We start from the raw sequence: 6,619 nt of genomic DNA, 5'->3' as shown, positions 1-6,619 counted from the left end.
AAGAAAGAAAGGATATCATTAGGTTGAATGTTTTTATTCTTTAAAAAGGAAAGTAAGATTTCATATCACTGACGAGCAAAAAAGAGCTGACAGTTTCTGATTTCCCCCCCACACCCCCTTCTTTTCGTACTATCCATTAGTCTGTGGTAACGTTGTGCTTACCTAAGAAGCTAAAATTCCCAGAAGTAAGCATTTGAAAATGGGCTCAAATTCAAACGGTGTGTAAGCTTGCATGTGCACACAGGCTGTATAGCAGTACATTCATATGCGCAATTTTCTTATCATATCTTCATCAGTGAACTCTATGTTCTATCACAAGATAGAAGGTGGTTTTTCTTCTTCTTTGACTTCCCTTCAGTTAGCTGAAAAAAAAATAAAAAAAAAATATCTCTGACTCATGCTTGAAATGTATTTTTTATGGGTTTACGATGGTTTTAACCTCCAGCCTCAGTTTCCAAGCTAAGCTAGGATAAAACAAAGGGAGGGAGAGCAATAGCCTGGACATGAGCAGAGCCTTCATCCGTGTGTTATGTACCCCTGGAAAGGAGAGAGGGATAAGTCTCATTAAAGCTTTCCAGTGCGTATCAAGTGGAAAATAGAGCCCAGAAAAGGAGAAATTCAAACCAAGATTTCTGCAAGTGATTCACCTATTTTTTTCCCCTCTTTTCTCCAGTAAGCTAACTTTATTATTGTTCCAATGCTGAGACCTCAGACTGTTTCAAACCAATAATTGCAATTGCTTCAGAATCCTTGAGGGTTCACCTTCAAGCTCTTCAGACCTGGATATGAAAGGCTAATTTTATTTTATCTTTGTTTAAGGCACTGATTAAATTTGAAGGCTGTGGAGTCGCTCTTGAATTGAAAGGCAGCAATTCTGCCGTTGCAGATTTGCTGGCAAGGACTGGCACGGGCAGGGAGCGCTCAGGGAGAGTAAATCATCCTCTCACAGGGTAAAGGAGCGGAGGGTATTACAGAGGTGCCGCGCTGCATTGCTGTGGTTACACGTCTGCACCGCACGAGCCCCGTCTCCCACTTTCACTGAAATGCTTTAAGACTGTAAAAAACACGGCCTCTGAAGCAAGAGGAATGCTTCGCAGAAATAGAAACTTCTCCCGTGCAAAGCCCCTCCGAGCAGAGGCGGTGAGCAGCGCCGGTGGGTCAGCAGCCTGAGGTCGGCAGGAGCTTGCATAAAGCAAAACTCACAAACAAGCCGGTGAGTCAAACTCATTTCCTTGACTAACAGGAATGGGATTTCATAAACACAGCAATCACTCTCCAAACCGACCCAACTGTGTTCGCCAGTTTATGCGGCACAGGAACGGGGCGGGGGGAAGGCAGCTGTTGCCAGGAGCTCTTTTGGAAAGATCGTTAGAAAAGAGGCTCTTTCAGAAAACATGATATAGGTTAGACTTTGGGCAACAGGGGCATCCTTTTAGCACGGCTTTTATAACTTGATAATACTCCCTTATTTCTGACCTGCTTTGTGTTGAAGTAGTGCATTCTCTTTCGTGTTTACTCCATGTGCTATGTAGCAGTGGTCTTATGTCCTTCCTTAACGTATTTGTGGAATTAACTTGCGTTTAAAAAAAGATTCAGTAGCCAAGACCAATCTAGGGAAGGCCGCACTCTCATAAAATTCTCTGTCTTTCTAGTGAGGCAGCGAGGACCTTCAAATCCGCTTTAGTTCAGTGGAAATTTGGATAGAGTTACTGCAAGTACTTTACATTTTAAATCCAGAACACGGTTTTGCCCCCCCCCCCCCTTTTTTTTGTATTTTTACCAGCCTTTTACAAATGTTGTGTTTCAGCTGTTCAAATAGAAAATGTATTCTGTATTCAGTTACAACTTTACTCCAAAGGATATATTTTAAAATATTTTCATACACAAAAAGCTGACAATCTCTTCAGTCCTATTCATAAATATTCTGCCCTCGGCCCTCAGTGCAGCTGCAGACCAACTGCACGCCATGAATACACTTCCATGGATGTTTCATGCCTGCAGTCACGCAAGAGGCTTGGGTGTGGGTCAGGGAATGCAAATAACATGCTGGGGCCCAAAGTCTGGTCCACAGTTGCCTATTGTGGGTGACCAACGAAGCTTTAACACACCCTCCTTCAGATCTCAGGCTGGGGCAGGGTCTGCAAAAAAGTTCCTCCATTGCTCTACAGACTTGAGAGCATCCCTCTTCCCTGCCGTCAGAGAACCCATCTTAAATCTTCCATGGTGATGATGCTGAACAAGTATTGAAGCATCACAATGCGTTACTTAGCCTTTTTGGATAAGGGGTTGGCAAAGAAACCACAAACTGTGAAGGTGGGAGATGTCTCCTTGTCTCCCTGTCTTACCTTCTTCTTCTTTCTCAAAGAGACTAACTCTTGGTGGAAGGGCAGGACCCCATGCAGGTGCATTGTTTTTTGTGGGGCCTTCAGCCTGGCATTCCCCTTTTCTCTGCGATGTGCTGTCACCACGGGTCCCACCCTTGACACCACGCTGCTTTGCGTAGGCAAAGGGAGGAGGTGGGGACATGCCTTGCTGCCGGTTCCTCCCCATCTCCACCGCTGGAGCAGAGCGATGGTGGGGTTCCTCCTCCTCCATTTCAGCCAGCTGGTGACAGGGCCTGCTGAAGCAGGTCTTGAAACATCACAGTGCAGTGAAATCTGTCCATCACCCATAATAAATGCCTCTCCCGCTACTCTGCTGTCCCACTATCCAGGCAGCGTTTCTGCTGTCAAGATTTTGGAGCATGCACTAGCCTTTAGAAATTAAATTAATTGGTTGACACTAATTTTGTTCAGTCTCCAACATTGTCAGTGGGGATTAGAAATATTTCTTCTGCTAGAAATATATTATAATTTACCAAAATTTATACCAAATGGACACTAGCTAGTTTTTTTCAAAGCACGCTGTCTCATGTAGCGACAGGACGAGGGGCAATGGTTTAAACTCGAGCAGGGCAGGTTTAGATCAGACATGAGGAAGAAGTTCTTTACAAAGAGGGTGGTGAGGCACTGGCCCAGGTTGCCCGGAGAGGTGGTGGAGGCCCCATCCCTGGAGACATTCAAGGCCAGGCTGGATGAGGCTCTGAGCAACCTGATCTAGTTGAAGATGTCCCTGCTCACTGCAGGGGGGTTGGACTAAATGGCTTTTAAAGGTCCCTTCCAACCCAACACATTCTATGATTCCATGATTCTTTGATTTTATCAGAATCCTGTGTGATAAAGTCTAACTTCTATGCACTGCGGGGGCTACATGTTATTATTTCTGTGGGATCTCATGTTTCTTTCCAAAAGGTTAATCCACGTTCTTTGTTTGTTCAACGGCAAGGCCCTCTGTATGTATTTCCTTTCCACCGCCCTGTGATTTGTATATATTTCTCTACTTGTTTGTGCCTCTTTGCCTGTTTCCTTATGCCTTTATGCCTCTGCCCTTTACCACTCTCACTCCTTTCTTTCTCTTTCTCCTCCCTTTCTTTCAGGATGTGAGTCCTCTCAGAAGTGCATTAGAAAGTTGGCAGAGCTGAAATGGAACAACTTCCTTGGAAAAAAGTCAGAGATTGCTAGAGTTTGAAGTTTTGATGGTCACATTCCAGTAGACTCATGTCTCCACCCTGCTGCGTTTCTGCTTTTCCCAATGACAGCAGTAGAGTTCTGCCCTTGTATTTTCCCTGAAACTTCGGAACTGACTGAGTCCATGTGACGTTCCTAAGCTGTTGTGTAACATCCAAATGGAGCAATATCTTCAAGTTGAGTACAAGACCTTGCAAGCTCAGTCAACAATACCAAGAAGTTGACCTGGATAAGATAATTTTTTCAGCTTTGGGTAGATCCTGAAGACCTGGCAGTATCTTCATCCTTGGGGTTCAGGGGGCTGAGTGGGACAGGACAGAGAGTCTGTGGAGAGGACAGACTATCTGTGGACAAAAAGCTTTGAACAAGCAAACAATCAGAAATCCCCCAAACTCTGAAATTTTGGAAACCGGATGACGTCTGACCAGTTGTTTGTTTCTCAGTCATGCCTGTGTCAAAGTGAACGCAAGCTGTGGAAGTGAAATTTAACAAAAAATATGGATTGGCTGGCAAACTGCTATGAATATTCATACAGTACGTTGCTATATCGCAATTATTTCAGCTAGAAAATATAACGTCTGCAATTATTTTGGAAATATGTTTGGCAGAGAAACTTGGAATAGAAACACAATAAAGTTAATATTCCTTTTGATATACAGTTTTCTGAAGTTGTAGATGAAACCTTTTTGTAGCTGCCCTGTGTAACCCTGTCTTATCACTTAGGATAACTCTGAGAAAAACTTAGGTTCTTCTGTGGAAGCAGAGAGCTAAAACGATGTGCACCACTGCTGAAAACAGACACACGCCGAGATGAAGGTTTAACCTTACAGCCCAAGAGATTTCCTTGGCATCAGGTAGTAAACGCAAGGACTGGAGCAATAACTGGCAGGGCTGTGTGAGGGAGAAACATCAGAAACTGCTGCTGACAAGCAAGTGGCAAATAAATCTCAGAAACAACAAGAGAAACCCTGAAGACCTGAAGGAAAAACGTAAAAATTATTGTTAGGGAAGCCGTGGTTGAGCTTAACAGAATCAGGCAGAAATGAGTGATGTATTCTAGCTTGTATTAAAGCTAACATATAGTTGATTCCCATAAATTCCTTGAGCAGGAATTCATAATGGTGTTGGGAGTGTAACAGGAAAACTTTGTTGCTAAAGGATACCTCCTACAGTAGATATTGAATTCTATTTCAGGCAACCCAGTCTTCACATTTACGTTAGGCTTTCCACATCTGCTTCATATCCAATTTATGTCAACAGTAATTGAAAGCTGTTACCATCTGGCGTTTGGGTGGGCTACGTGGAATGAGTTATCATCACATAAGTAACTTCTAGTATGAATTAAATATCATCCTAAGTCCTCTGGTGACTTGCAGGAACTGAGGGGAGAAGCCAAAGAGCCCTGACTTGTACAGAGCTCGAAATTTTACTGGAAGTAAGAAAAAAGGTCACCTTCAGTCTGCAGAATGACAAGTGAAGGTACAGGACCTTCTATATGGTGATACTTGGTTATTTCACAGAAACTTTGAGTAAGCATCCACGAGTCCACATATCTTATACTTCAGATATGGAATCTGTAGTCAGTTTTCTTTTTTATTATTATTTTTTTATTTTCTGTGTCTTGTGCAAATTCTACTTCAACCCTGACAATTCTACATTTATAAGCAAGAAGCTGCTAAACGAATAACAGAGCTGGAACAGATGTTAACCTCTTCACTCTGGGGAAGCCAGGTGTAAATGCACTGTAGGGGACCAAATTCAGTAATTGGCCTGCCTAACAAATTAGATACCTGGTGTGTGCTGTAATATGTGCAAGTTCTTTAGTTCTTTCTCTTTACAAAACTGCTTGTTTATCATTGAGATCTCCCTGTTGCAAAACAAAGGTATTTCTTGTGATATTCATGGCTTCTAGTCAGAAAAAAAAAAAAAAAAGCCCCATGATGTGAATCTTGGTGTAAAAATTTAGTGCTACAGCCTTCGGCTTGGATGTTACGTCAGTATGTACATTAGATACAGACAGATCAAGATCTTGTTTGCATAACCCAGTCCTGCTTTTGGAGAAATCAACAGGGCTTTTGCTACTGGCAATACTAAGGACCGGTTATAGACTACAGGAGCCGCTGTCAAAGGAAAGAACTTCCCTCTATGTGGGAAAAAATTAGCCATGTAGCTCTACGATACTGACTTAAGAGAATGAGATTTGATTCAGGACCTCCAGAGGTCCCTTCCAACCTGTGTTATTCAATGTTCCAATGACTGTTTACAGTTCATTACTGGAGAGCTTCTGCTTTGAAGCACCTGTTGTGTTAGCCATTCCCTCTAAACAGTAAATCCAGTTTACCTTTGAGCCTTGGTATTGTTTTAATTCTCTGAAAAGATCGTAGTTTTAGGATTGGGGAATAACTGCCCAACGTATTTCTCTTTGGTTCCTTGGTAGAACTGGAAGTTACACAGATGGTTCAGTTTCCGTAGGTCCAAATCTGCCTGTGAAAAAATTCCATGTTTTTGAGAGTCTGTCCCTTCTATAGGCACCAACAAAATAGCAGGATATTTGATGAAATGGCTGGCAAAAAGGCCAAGCTTTTAGGAAGTAAAACAGAACATTCAACAGCCATGCAAGTGTTGATTAATCACCATCTTTGAAGACTCATGCTCTTCTGGAAGGCAGACCTGTAGTGATGGTTCATGTCACAACTTCATGACATCATTAGAAAATTTTGGCCTAAGAAGTGCCATCTGTGGCGGTAGCTTATTTTTATTTTGTGGGAGCTCAGAGTTTCTTGTTTGGGTGTCCCGAAATGTGGCTGTTCCCCCTAAGTAGCAACCGATGCATCTGTGGGTGTTTGTTTGTGTGTAGGGTAGGGATTGTGACCGTGATGTATGTCACGTGCGTCAAACACAGCCACCCTCTCTCCAGCCTCAGCGCTGAGACAGGAACTTTCCTTCACCTGTGAGGGCTGTACGATCGCTTACTACTTGGTCGCGGGTCCAGTGTGCTCTCCGGCTATTTCGGCTTCCAAATGAATTATGGAAGAATGACAAATAGGAGAAAC

The 6,619-nt window shown here is 43.0% G+C and overlaps 1 long non-coding RNA gene across 1 annotated transcript; it reads left to right on the top strand.

Moving 5' to 3' along the window:
* Nucleotides 1-713: 713 nt before the first annotated feature.
* Nucleotides 714-4,220, top strand: LOC134508526 (uncharacterized). The gene is made up of 2 exons (XR_010069080.1): nucleotides 714-1,213; nucleotides 3,476-4,220. It is a non-coding gene; the product is annotated as an uncharacterized LOC134508526 (long non-coding RNA).
* Nucleotides 4,221-6,619: the final 2,399 nt, after the last annotated feature.

Source organism: Chroicocephalus ridibundus, chromosome Z, assembly GCF_963924245.1.
Source record: "Chroicocephalus ridibundus chromosome Z, bChrRid1.1, whole genome shotgun sequence".
NCBI classification, from domain to species: domain Eukaryota; kingdom Metazoa; phylum Chordata; class Aves; order Charadriiformes; family Laridae; genus Chroicocephalus; species Chroicocephalus ridibundus.
The sequence above is the reverse complement of the archived record's forward strand: the minus strand, read 5'-3'. Positions and strand labels throughout refer to the sequence as shown.